The 13,008-nt window shown below is 44.4% G+C and overlaps 1 long non-coding RNA gene across 1 annotated transcript; it reads left to right on the forward strand.

Moving 5' to 3' along the window:
* The first annotated feature begins 8,171 nt into the window (after positions 1-8,171).
* On the forward strand, positions 8,172-10,495 carry LOC310841674. The gene is made up of 3 exons (XR_014562679.1): positions 8,172-8,310; positions 8,414-8,523; positions 10,259-10,495. It is a non-coding gene; the product is annotated as an uncharacterized lncRNA (long non-coding RNA).
* The last annotated feature ends 2,513 nt before the right edge of the window (positions 10,496-13,008 follow it).

Genomic DNA, 13,008 nt, shown 5'->3' on the forward strand with positions numbered 1-13,008 from the left:
ACTTAGTTGGTCTTTAAGGTGCTACTGGAAGGATTTTTTTTTGTTTAAATGTAATATAGAAATTAAGAAATGCAGAATAAGTGATAAAGAACGGAAAATCATCAGAGGTGTTGACGGAAGTCCAAAATATTGTACAGTGGTACCTCAGGTTACATACGCTTCAGGTTACATACGCTTCAGATTACAGACTCCGCTAACCCAGAAATAGTACCTCAGCTTAAGAACTTTACTTCAGGATGAGAACAGAAATGGCGCGCCGGTGGTGTGGCAGCAGCAGGAGGCCCCATTAGCTAAAGTGGTACCTCAGGTTAAGAACAGTTTCAGGTTAAGAACAGACCTCCAGAACGAATTAAGTACTTAATCCGAGGTACCACTGTATAAGATGAGAAGATATGTTGTATGACTGTTGGAACTGGTATGTTAATATATATATATATATATATATATATATGCTTTCGTAGATTTTCACGGGTACAGGAATGCAGGTTTTGGTGTCCTCGGGTGTCTTCCCGTGTAAAAGTTGGGGTGTCTAGGCGACGTTTCGACGAGGTCTCACTCGTCATCTTCAGGCTGGTGCTTTCGGCTTCTTGTTACTGGAACAGAGCGGGATCTCAATGTTTGAGTTCCTATAAATACTGTAGAGGGGGTGTGGTGTCTAGCCTCCAATGTTCTGGGCAGAGAGGAAGTTCCCAGGCTAGTGTGCCTTTTCTTCTTTTGTTCCTTAATTACTTGAGAGATACCTTGAGTGATTTCTTGAGTGATATCCTGAGTACCACTTAGGTGGGTCATTAGGTGTGGATTAGTTGCTAAAGTCTTTGTGTCTTGACCTCTTGAACTTTGTGAATATCCTCAGAAACCCCAAGGATAAAATCCAGTTGGAAAACCAAGGGATCTATGAAATACCCTGCAAAGTCTGCCCAGCCACGTACATTGGACAAACAAACAGACGAATAAATGCACGTATTGCAGAACACAAGAATGCCGTCAAAAAAGAAGAAAAAACTTCCTCTCTTTTCCAACACATGAAAGAAACAGGACACGAAATTAATTTTGCAGATTCCAAATTGCTCTTTAACACGGAACATCACCACAAGAGAATAATCATGGAAGCCATCGAGATAGAGAAACACCCTCACAACATGAACAAGCGTGACGACACATCCCGCTTGCCAGACATCTGGAAATTAGCCCTCCCCACAAAAACTGACACCAGATCCAGAGGCACACAGAACGCCAACACCAATCAACCACACCAGACCCAAACCCAGACCCTCTCCACAGATGAATTACTGACACCATCCAGTAGCCAATCCATGGTGGCACCTCCGGATGCTGCACCCCCCTGCAATCCCTACACAGATCTGGCTGACACAAGCCACAAAACCACAGCTCGCCCCTATACACGAAGCCAAGCCAAAGCACAACTAAGTGCAATACAGCCATCTTCTCAGGAAAACTCTTCACAAAGTTCAAGAGGTCAAGACACAAAGACTTTAGCAACTAATCCACACCTAATGACCCACCTAAGTGGTACTCAGGATATCACTCAAGAAATCACTCAAGGTATCTCTCAAGTAATTAAGGAACAAAAGAAGAAAAGGCACACTAGCCTGGGAACTTCCTCTCTGCCCAGAACATTGGAGGCTAGACACCACACCCCCTCTACAGTATTTATAGGAACTCAAACATTGAGATCCCGCTCTGTTCCAGTAACAAGAAGCCGAAAGCACCAGCCTGAAGATGACGAGTGAGACCTCGTCGAAACGTCGCCTAGACACCCCAACTTTTACACGGGAAGACACCCGAGGACACCAAAACCTGCATATATATATATACATATATATATAGTGTGTGTGTGTGTGTGTGCGCGCGCGTGTGTGTGTGTGAGAAAGGGGCAATGCTGGCAGCGAGTGGGGCCAGGAATTCACGATACATTGCCTGATCAGAAACTCTAAAATCGCTCTCACTATTTTACATTTAGACCGGTTTCAGGCAATACAACACCTATTTTCACAGGGCCCAAGCAGATGCACGTGGGAAGCCCACAAGCAAGAGCTGAGCACAACAGCACTCCGGCCACTTGTCATTCCCAACAACTGGGGTACTGCCTCCAGTAGTGGAGACAGAACACAGCCAGGTTGGCTAGCAGCCTCTGAGAGCCTCATTTTCCATGGGTTTGTCTATGACCCCTTTTAAAGCCACCACGTTGGTGGGCATGGCTACATCTTGTCATTATTAATCAGGAACAGGTACTACCATCCTTTCCATTTTTCACACCCCCAAAGTGTTACAGTCATCACCCCTTAGAATGCTACTTTCACTGTGAATTCACATGAACTAGTAAATTTACTATTGCAATCCCCTTCTCACACAAAATGTTTTGCTATATCAGTTTTTAAAGGTGGATCTCTTCCATGTACAGTCCTTGGAGATATTCTTGTAAGGATATGTGTCCATTCTTGGGATATGTTTGCCAGATTCATAAACCAACAGCAGGGGTGGCTCATCCGTAGCCCACCCCCAGCCTGGCTTGGCTTAGTGTTAACATGCAAACTGGCTCTTAGTATTTTGTCTTTCCACCCAAATGCAACACCTACTTAGGAGAAATGTCTAAATATATTTCCTGCCTCAGCTTCCTCTGCATGAATACCCAGCCGCAGATTAAGAATGTAAGAAGGCGAAAGGTAGGGGAGGAAGGAAGATAGCTAAACAGACAAAAATATTATCTGTTTGAGCCTTTAATTATAAACTACATACCAGTAGGCACATCCCCTGCTCTGGTGAAATTAATTCCTTGAGGATTTCAAATATTAATTCAGTAATGTTCATAATTAATTATCATTTTTGCTTCTCGCTTTCTCTTGTGCTCGTCCTTAAAAAGAAAAAAAAAGGGGGGGGAGAGAGATTATTCCAGCTGCAATACTGTGACTTGCACATCCTGAGAAGAGCTTGTTTTTGCCAATAACGGAGAGCACGCATCCTCTCTGCCATCTGGAAGGAGAGATTTTATTTCCCCACTTTCATTGCCACTATTGCCACCACCAGATCTTTACAGGAAGAAACGCAGATGGAAAGCAAAAGGGGCTGGGGGCACACAGGACTGCCAGGCAGGTCTCCTCGATTTTATCCCGAGGGCCTTCTTGCCGAATGACTCACGCGTGCATCCTAATCCTGCACATGTTTTACTCACAAGCAAAAGCCACCGAGTCCAATGCAGCTTACTCTCACATCCCCTTAGAACTGCAGGTCTTAGGATAGTTCGCAGGGGAATGCGAAGGACATAATCTCTTTACAAGTCGCAAAGATCAGTAGGTTACTGGGGGCCATTTCAAACGGCCCCCGTTATCTCAGTCAGTGGAGCATAAGACTCTTAAGCACAGGGTCCTGGGTTCGAGCCCAACATTGGGCAAAAGATTCTTGCATTGCAGGGGGTTGGACAAGATGATCCTGGTGGTCTCTTCCAACTCTACAGTTCTGGGTCCCGTGGTTCCTTATTTCACAAGGTGTTATAAACAAAATCTGCCCTTACTCCCTTATGGGGTACACAAGAGCCCTTATAGAGTCCTTAAGTGGGTTCTCTATCGTGGGTTCTCTATCAGTAGGAGAAAATAACAGAGGACAACCAGAGAATATTGAGAAGCAAAGCAGCTAGTAAGCCTGATCTTTATTAAAGCTGTTGCAACAGGGTTCTCCCCCCACACACACACGCAGGAGAGAGGAGGAGCAGCCACAACAAAGGTGTGCCCGCCCTTATATAGACTTTTGGAATTGCCCACCCTCAAACTCCAGACCACCCCCAGAAACATCATACATACATCACAGAAGGGGTGTAGCCCAGGACCACCTCCCCCAGTACACCGTACATACATCACAGGGGGCGGTCTAAAACAGAATCCTGAGTGTGTTGTTTATCTCCTGTCTGGCAGGTTACCTGCTTGCATTATCTGGGTTTTGCCCACTCTTTTGTTGTTGTTGTTGTTGTTTAGTCATGTCCGACTCTTTGTGACCCCATGGACCAGAGCACGCCAGGCACTCCTGGCGTTATTATAACTACTTAATTCCTGAATGCAGGTCACAGGTCACAGGCTCAACCCCATAGTCGCCATTGACTGGACTTAACCATCCAGGGGTCCTTTACCTATTTTTTAACCTTTACATGTGGGCAACAGGCAAAATCTGCATGCAAGAGCAGCACCCAGCCGAGAATAAACTGCTATGTGGAAGCGGGGGGCTGGGGGCGGGGAGGGAAATGGGCAACTAGACAGGTAAGCATCAGACAGGTACAATCTAAGCTGATCATCTCCTGCCCAGTGGTTATTGCCGTTATCCTCAGGCTACCTTAGGAGCCTGCTGGTGTGTAAGAAGCATCAGAGGAAAGGGGATTTGGATCCCCACTGACTAGCGGCATGTACATGCTGGGAGCGAGTAGCGGCTGCTTTCTCACTGCCAAGCCTGTTCCGTCACTGCTGAAGTGTTGCTGCTGGAACACCACTGAGCTCCAGTTCAGTGACTCAATGCTTGTGAGTCACGGGCTGTATCTCTGCCGCACAGAATTGATCACAACCTGGAAACAAGAGCTTAGCAGTCACAAACTGTGTCAGGAATTGCAGATGCAGAAAAACATAGAAGGGGGTATTTACAAATAACAGGAATATCACATTGAGCTCTGCTATTTCAGGATTTTACTAGCTGACTGGCCGTAAAGACACTGAGTCCCAAACCCTGACTTGGATTAAAATCAGTCAAAAGAAACACCGTTTCGTTTCATTTTTCCAAGGCAGTGAGATCCAAGTTTCTCAAGTTCAGGCAAGGGAATGTTGCATTGAATGAGATTTACAAAGAAGCCCCTCGCAGCCATCTCCAAGTCTTGCTTTTACTGATTGCAGCTCTGATCTGAGCTGGCGGTAGCACATAACCTTTCAGTATTAATCATACCGAATGCAGACAACTTAAATGAAAGAAATAGATGAAACGAAGCCTTTCAAACCACAATTGTGGTTGAGATTCATTTCTCCCACACTGGTAAACCTGACCTACTGAAGGTGGGATGGGGGAGCTGGAAGTTTGTGGGCAGATGTCTGGAGGGTGGAGGAAACAAGGGGAAGACCAGAAGCTGGATAAAAGGGCAAGAACACAACAAGCTTTGGCACTACATGCATGAAAGATTGCCTCTGATACAAAGAAGGCCTTTGTTCAAGTAACTCAGCATTGGGCGGCAATGGCAAGGGTGCATCTGATGTAGACCGTATGCGACTGGCAGCAAAATACAATGCATGCTTACTTAGAAGATCCATAGAATTTAGCAGGGCATAGAATTCAAGTATCATTCATAGGATTGCAGCCTGAGAGGGCCTTACATGAATGGAGTGGTGAGCCACCAAGACTTATAGACAGATAGCCACTGGGGTAGACCGATTAGTCAGAGATCGGTTGACTCAGGTCAACAGGGAATGTCCTTGTTTGGATACATGCCCTGCTACAATTGAAAGAAGAGCAAGGGTTGCCAAACATTTTGGACCCACAGAAACATTTGCAAACGGCAGAAACTGTTGTGGGCCCTGTCCACACACCGCAACCAATCACACATTGCTCCCTATTCTAAGGTAAAGGTAAAGGACCCCTGGACAGTTAAGTCCAGTCAAAAGCAACTATGGGGATGTGGTGCTCATCTCACTTTCAGGCCGAGGGAGCTGGTGTTTGTCCACAGACAGCTTTCCGGGTCATGTGCCCAGCATGACTAAACCGCTTCTGGTGCAACAGAACACTGTGACGGAAACCAGAGAGCATGGAAACACCGTTTACCTTCCCGCCACAGTGGTACCTGTTCATCTACTTGCACTGGCATGCTTTTGAACTGCTAGGTGGGCAGAAGCTGGGACAGAGCAACGGAAGCTCACCCCATCACAAGGATTCAAACCGCCAACCTTCTGATCAGCAAGCCCAAGAGACTCAGTGGTTTAGACCACAGCACCATCTGCATCCCGGTTTCCCTATTCTACTAGCTACAAGAGAATACTTCTTTCAATTCAAATTGCAGCCTGGAAAGAGAGGGGACCCTGTGGGTACTAGGGACGGCCTCTGTGGGCACATATGCACCCCACCACAACCCCTAAAGTAGCAGAACACACCAAGGGATGCAGCTCCTGGACAGATCACATCTGCTGTCCTCTGAACTTCACAAGCTTAGCTGAAGATATGAATGCATCTTGTGTGTGCAGTGTGAAAAGACCAGGATCCCCGATTTTAGGCACAGAGCCATATTGCCACAAGTAGCTTCAGTATCATAACACTGTGGGACAGAGGCTTAGTAACCCCTTCCATATGTAGATAGGGAAGCAAGCAAAGGATGCTAAGGGCTGCTGTACAATTTGATGAATACATGTCAAAAGGAATGCCCAGTAATAGCCCACCTTAGCCCAAGTCTACCATAAGCGAAACAGGGTGCCTTTATCTTTACAGCCTCTTCAACACATAGGAAAGATGTAATTTACACAACTCAGCTGGATTTGAGGCCAATGCCATATCTCAATAAGCTTCAATAAAGCCTCACAAATGGTAGAAGAGGTGGATTTCAGATGGTAGTTTGACTACACTGCCTCACACATTGTGTGCCATTTAAGTCACCTTGCACTACCACCTGGAATCTGAACGTCCAGTAATGTAAATGGTGGAGACTGCCCTCTTTTTTGCACATTTTCAGTGCACACAGTGAATAATTTGGAGACCATGTGGCTAGTCTCATTATATGGTTTCCCACCGCTAGGTGGCATTGAATTTAATGGTATTTGGGTGGAGTCTGGAGTTTCCAGCTGCCGTTCTGTAAGAATAAGAGTCTTGTTGAGCTTCCCGCCTGGTGTCTCCCTTATGCCTTCCATGACAGATGACATAGGAAACCATGATTCACATTATTAGTCAGCTTTGAAACTCCCTGGGGTTGGACGGACAGACATCCTTTTTAAAGAAAATTGAAAGTGCTTTGAGACAGAGATGCTTCATTGTTCTAGTTGTAAATTCACTGATAAGAGATTATAAAAATTGGACAAAGGCAACCAGGTTTTTGAAATTTCAAAAGACTACGGAACCCTGCAGGACCTGTTATCAGAAGATACCAGTACACTCAGAAAGAACAACTGTCTTTCAGTCTGAGTGGCCAGAAGCAAAGAACTCAGCCAGAACTTAACTTTCTCCCCAAGGTTGCAGCAAAACCTCTTTGGAGGCACTTCCAGCCATTTGGTTGTGCTGAGCATTCATCCTGACTGGTTTGCAGGGAGAATAAAAGACCCTGGCTATTTATTGAAAATTCATTCTGATTTGTTTGTGGGAAGGTTAGATGACATCGCATCAAAGCAATTGCTATCCCATACTTTCCCGTCCATTTCTCTATTATTTTATTTATCACAAAAAAACCCCACTCCTTGGGGGAAGCAGGTTTATTGTTCAAGACCTCCCCATCAACCATAGCTGTGCAACCTGAATTTTGCCTGAACGTGATTGAATCCTCAGTAAAGAATTATAAGGTGTGGTAAGCTGTTAAATGCTACAAAAATAAAATTGCTTTGGAGCATTTGATGATGACGATTTTAAATTTAAAAGTGGTTCCTATTTAAACATTTTTTTGTCAAAAACATAAGCTACTCTCCAAAGTATGGTTCAACAACATTTGCGGTGTAGCCGTCTCAGAGTGACTGACTGGGCTTAGAAGGGTAGCAAAAGGTGTTATAAAGAGAAATACCTTTGTTGGATAACAATTCTCTCCCACCAACTACTACAACAACTGTGCCCAGCTATTGTATTTAAATTATAAAAGTTTTATTATTTTGGAAAATAAAAAATTTGGGGGGAAACCCCAATAAAATATATTTTAGCTGTAAGTTAAAACATGATTTTCTTCGCCTTTCAGGTTTCCCTCTCTTGTACAGATTTAGCTTATTGAACAGATAACGAAGCAATTCTAAGCATAGTTACTCAGAAGTAAGTCCCACTATGTTCCATGGAGCTTATTTCAGGATAGCTACAGGGATAGCCAATATGGTGACCTCCAGATGTTGCTAGCTTACAACGCCCCTCATCCCAGACCCTTGGCTATCCCTAGCTGATGGGATTTGGAGTCCAGCAAGGGCTGGAGAGCACGACATGGACTACATTGTTGTATAATACTGCCTTCTTAATCCAGCAGGACTGTGGACTAATCTATGAGAAATTCCCAGGCACAAAATGGAAAAGCATGTAGACTGTTACCAGCAGAGGGACACACAACAAATGTTAGGATATTACCTCAGTGCAAAAATTCCTCTCTTCTTACAACTCCCTGTGAGTATCTGCCAGGTGTCCTTCCTTATCAGCACCAACAATATGGGAATGATTCAGTTAAACAACTAACATCCTTTTTCCCTTCTTCCTTATGGTAACTCAGCTGCTCAAGCTATTTCTGACCATCAGGTGTGAGACTGATAAATAAGCAAATATTTCAGTGCACTTCCTCTGCCGGCTGCCCATATGGGACCTCTCAAACTGAAGCGAAAGGTGTGGACCTGGATTCCGTGAAAAGGTGTTAAACTGACATTAATTATTGTTTCCAGTAGCACCTTAAAGACCAACTAAGTTAGTTCTTGGTATGAGCTTTCGTGTGCATGCACACTTCTTCAGATACGAAGAAGTGTGCATGCACACGAAAGCTCATACCAAGAACTAACTTAGTTGGTCTTCAAGGTGCTACTGGAAGGAATTTTTTTGTTTTGACTATGGCAGACCAACACGGCTACCTATCTGTAACTGGAATTATTGTTGTTGTTGTTGTTGTTGTTATTTTATTTGTATCCTGCCCTCTCTGGCCATGGCCGGACTCAGAGTGGCTAACATCATAAAAACAACACAATATTCAAAAAAACAGACATCAATTAATTAAAATACATCTTAAAATTGATTCAGACAAGTTAGAATCTGGGCAGACCCAGTGAAATAAGTGTCCAGTAGCAGTATCTGAAGAAGTGTGCATGCATGCGAAAGCCTATACCAAGAACAAACTTAGTTGGTCTCTAAGGTGCTACTGGACAATTTTTTATTTTTTTAATATATATTTCGACTGTGGCCACCTACCTGAATCCAGTGAGATAAGATCAGTTTACAGAATAGCCCCTTTATTCCGATATCATCTCTCACTCTGAAACAGTAGGCAGTAGCAAATTCTACACACACACAAAACCATTCAAGGAATGATTATTGTACAGAAATAGGCTTGATAATTTTGTTTGTCACTTACTCCATGTTGGCAGCATTAAACACATCCTGAGTGCAATTCATAGACTTCATTTCCAACAGGAAATTTAATCTTGGCAGTGAAGTGTCCATGTTTGAAAAAGCTGCTCATGTACCAGTTCCCCTCTCCTCCTACGGCACAGCCTTCGGATATCACAGTTTAATCAGGCATGTCCAAAGTCTGTTTTGGGGGCCTAATCCGGCCCACCGGTTGGTTTAATTCAGCCCCTGTGGCAGCTTATTTCCTGGTAAAATCATTTAAAAAGCTCAATAACTTCAGTCCTAAAATAAAGGTCAACAACTCTGGTTGGCCCTTTGGTCGGCCCTTGACTTCATCAAATCTGGCCCTCTTTGAAAAAAGTTTGGGCACCACTGGAACTTAATCCCTGCTTACCAACCAGATCTGGGTTAAGCCACCATTTCCTCGTATGATTAAACCACGGTTTCCAAGTGAGGATATAATGGGAAACCATGCTAGAAGTGCAGAAGCGACCCATAAGGAAAGAGGTGAGATGTAGGAGGACGAATGCTCATTCTGGACCTAATAAACCAAATTTACCCTCTCTCTACACCACAAATGTATGGTGGTTTTATGCATGTTAAACGTTCGTGGTTTCTCCAAATTTTGAGATTTGTAGCAGGAATTCTCTGGTGTCCCCACACAGGCATTTTTCTTAGGTGTTGAATCACCATTCCCGCCAGTCACTCTCCAAAAGTTAGAGGGCGAACTTCTGGAATATCAAATTGTCTGATTTCAACGGAAGAGCTAAGCATCTGCTTTTAAGAAAACCCAACAACTTTGTTTTTCAGAAATTCTGCATAACAAAGACTAGTTTGCCAAGGCATATCTATGAATAAAGGCGACTGAGATGTTCCATTTTATTTTATCAGTTGAAAGCACATAAACAAATGGTCTAGAATAGAATAAATGCTTCCCACTTTTCATTCTGCTGGGGAACATGTGGGGGAATTAAATGAAGATTTCCCCCCCCCCTCCCTGCAGCTCAGTTTCAACATATCAAAAGTTTCCTGTTTCCAGCTCAGTTCCTGAGAGCTCCTGGAACTGACCCTCAAGAATTAATGAAATCACATAACATCTAATTGCTTTGAAACTTGCCCCCTCATTCCCACATTTGCATCATCCGAGAAAAACAGCAACAAGGCACAAAGGCTACCTTGTTCCTTGACGTGAGTCATCGGTGTGACATCAGAGAAGGACCTGACCCAGTTTGTTCAAAATCACAACCAACCTGGAAATAACACAGTTTGTTCCCAAGATCTTATTTACCCCCGGATCCCTCTTTTCTATTCAACCATCATAATGCAGGCATGACACATCTAAAGGTGCTTTTTCTTTGACCTTTTTTTTTGGGGGGGGTTGTGTTCATGGGTATTGTTTGTTCATGAGTCTCTTTCCCCACACCCCACCTAGGCTCTCTCTGCAATGCATCTAAGCCAACCCCACTGGCAGGCAGCCTGGCTCTCTTGATGACGGCACCACACTCTTAATTTGTTCCAATCTGTTTCACACTGACATTTCGGCACCAACGTCACCAGCAGCTGAGATCTCATTGCTTCGGCTAAAAATAGCAGCCCTTTCAACCCCCACCTTCCCGGCACTTCACCCCAAAATAATTATTTAATGATAAGGGCTGAATGACACAAAATCAGGGGCACTTATACGAGACAGGGAAGGGCACAAGCCCAAAGCAATGAAAATGCCTAGAAACATTCAGACAGGCTGCTAGAACCAGAATGTCCTTTAGAAGGGTTTGTTTTATTTTTTTGAAGCAGACATAATAATACTGAAGCAATAGCACAAAAGAAAATCAGGTAGTTTCTGTCCTAATGAGTACTAGGTACTGATGACCACACACAAATAAGTTTCAGCAGCTTATTCTGCAACTCTTCTAGACAAAGTAAATAAGCATCTCTGGCCTCTTGCAATGGACCTTTGGAAAAGAATGCCTGGGTTTTAGTTTGCACAGTGCCCTCTATGTGCATGACACACACACACACAAAGATGCCCCCTGCCCCAAGGAGCTTACACAGTGTCTGTTTTTTTACACATATCATAAAGAGAAAGTTGAATGTTCTATGGATATGGAGCTTCTCGTAACAGAACAGCCAGGCTTGAACAAATGAAGTGGTCATCTGGTCTACTATTCCCACCTCAAAGCAGGCTCCTCCACATGTCTGCCCCACCAGACCTACCCCAATGGATTAATGTACATTGGACCAAGGAGTGTACCACGTAAAGAGCTTGGATCAGTAATCTGCAATATATATTGTTCGTATTTTTGGCTGGGCCAAGTAAGTGAGTTAAGACAGGGTGACAGGAAACCTCTGTGATCCCATGTTGCCTCTCAAAAAGGGGGAGCATCCCTCCCCCCAGCTCTCTAAGAACAATCCCAAAGCTGCTACAGAGACACACACCACTGGTCCATCAAGCGCAGTATTATACTGGCTGGAGGCAGGTCTACCAGGTTTCAGACGGGACTCTTTCCCAGTCGTACCTGGAGGTGATGGGAATTGAAAGGAGGACCTTCTGAATTCTAAGTGGTTGATCTGTCATTGAGCTATGGGCCTTTACTGCAAAATCTTTGGGAGAATTTCTTTTGAATTTGTAAGGATTTCTAACAATACAGGCTGTGGACAACAGCTTTGGTAGCTCATCTTCATGATGAATTTTTTTTTCCCCTTTCCTAATAATAATAATAATGTTCAAATGCCTGGGCAAATAGGTAAAGGTACCCCTGATGGTTAGGTCCAGTTGCAGACGACTCTGGGGTTGCGGTGCTCATCTCGCTCTATAGGCGAGGGAGCCAGTGTTTGTCTGCAGACAGCTTCCGGGTCATGTGGCCAGCATGACTAAGCCGCTTCTGCCAAACCAGAGCAGCGCACGGAAATGCCGTTTACCTTCCCGCTGGAGTGGTACCTATTTATCTACTTGTACTTTGACATGCTTTCGAAGTGCTAGGTGGGCAGGAGCTGGGACCAAACAACGGGAGCTCACTCCGTCGCGGAACCGCCAACCTTCTGATCGGCAACCCCAGGCACATTGGTTGAGACCAGAGCGCCACTCGCATCCCAGCCTGGGCAATTTTTTGTTATTTAGTCGTGTCCAAAGCCAAATAGGAAAGAACTGAGATCTGCCAGGGAGACACATCTCCACATCCACATATTCACCCTGATGACCTATGAAATGCTGTGACTTTAAGATTAGACTATGCATATCAGAAGCAAAAGCAAAACCAAGGTAGGAGGGTGAACAGATGAGAAAGTTGAAAAGTAACCCAACACCGGAATTGTGATTGCTCTTCGGCAATGTTTCTGGTTTACATCTAGGTCAGCAGGGTCCAACACCTTTGGGCTGAGAACATCATCAATCATCAGTCCCAAGTGAACATGCTGCTTCTTGTAGCTTTCAGGAATTGCGCCAGGATAAATACAGTAGGAATTCCCTAGGGCAATGTCTTTCCCTTGCCCAACCCTTGTCCCTGCCTTGTGTGTGAACCTGAAGTATTTTCCTTTGAAATATAATACTGTATAACTTTACTGCTTTCTGTTGTTTCACGGGAGCTCCAGGTAGTCTTCCAACAACATGAAATGCTGTGGTTAAATGCACAGGAGCTGGGGTCAGCGAAAAAGGTGGCAACCCTGCACCAAAACTCTCCTGCAGGGCAAGATCAGTGGTAATGGGCAGCCTATCTTTCAGCAGGGCTTAATTTGAGTCCCACGTCTGTTTCCATT

This window comes from Podarcis gaigeae, assembly GCF_964106915.1.
Source record: "Podarcis gaigeae genome assembly, chromosome: 3".
NCBI lineage: Eukaryota > Metazoa > Chordata > Lepidosauria > Squamata > Lacertidae > Podarcis > Podarcis gaigeae.